Source organism: Arachis duranensis, chromosome 6, assembly GCF_000817695.3.
Source record: "Arachis duranensis cultivar V14167 chromosome 6, aradu.V14167.gnm2.J7QH, whole genome shotgun sequence".
Classification (NCBI taxonomy): Eukaryota; Viridiplantae; Streptophyta; class Magnoliopsida; order Fabales; family Fabaceae; genus Arachis; species Arachis duranensis.
In genome coordinates, this window is record NC_029777.3 from 34,161,095 (window position 1) to 34,162,374 (window position 1,280).

Below are 1,280 nucleotides of genomic sequence, written 5' to 3' on the forward strand. Positions count from 1 at the left end.
CTCAGGATGATTCTCCATATTCTCATCCATGTTTGTTTCAAAATACTCTTCCTCTTCCTCAGCACCAACGACTCTCTTCCCTCTTGCTTTCCTCCTTAATCTAAAGAGGGTTCTCTCAGGTTCAGAATCGAAGGAAGTTGAAGCTCCGGTTCTCCTACTTGTCATACAACCAATCAAGACAAAAAGCAAGAAAAAAAGTGGGTGAATGAATTACTTTGTTAGAGTGGTTGTTAGTGTGAGTGGTGCAATTGATCAAACAATTAGAAGAGTAGAAACGTGGATAATCAAAGAAGAAAGAAATAGAGCTCAATCTAAAATAAAAAAATGCTAAATAAAAGAAATTAAAATAACAGGGAAATTAAATTGCTTAATCTAGCTCCCCAATCAATTTAATCACTGTCAAATTTAAGCCAATTCTCGGCAACGGCGCCATAAAACTTGATGACCAGAATTCACTACCCCTTTTAAAAATTTAGTGAATCAGTTCTTTTGGCAAGCTGATGAGCGGAAAATTTATACGCTTTTTGGCATTGTTTTTAGTATGTTTTTGGTATGATCTAGTTAGTTTTTAGTATATTTTTATTAGTTTTTAGTTAAAATTCACTTTTCTGGACTTTACTATGAGTTTGTGTGTTTTTCTGCGATTTCAGGTATTTTCTGGCTGAAATTGAGGGTCCTGAGCAAAAATATGATTCAGAGACTGAAAAGGACTGCGGATGCTGTTGGATTCTGACCTCCCTGCACTCGAAGTGGATTTCCTGGAGCTACAGAAGTCCAATTGGCACGCTCTCAACGGCGTTAGAAAGTAGACATCCTGGGCTTTCCAGCAATGTATAATAGTCCATACTTTGCCCAAGATTTGATGGCCCAAACCGGCGTTCAAAGTCACCTCAAGAAATCCCAGCGTTTAACGCTGGAACTGGCATAAAACTTGGAGTTAAACGCCCAAACTGGCATAAAAGCTGGCGTTTAACTCCAGAAAAGGTCTCTACACGAAATTGCTTCATTCCTCAGCCCAAGCACACAGTAAGTGGACCCAGAAGTGGATTTTTACGTCATTTACTCATTTCTGTATACCCTAGGCTACTAGTTCACTATTAATAGGATCTTTTGACATTGTATCTGTACCTCATGACACTTTACATGTTTCTTTGTGTACTTTCCACGGCATGAGTCTCTAAACCCCATGGTTGGGGGTGAGGAGCTCTGCTGTGTCTTGATGGATTAATGCAATTACTACTGTTTCTTATTCAATCATGCTTGCTTCCATTCTAAGATAA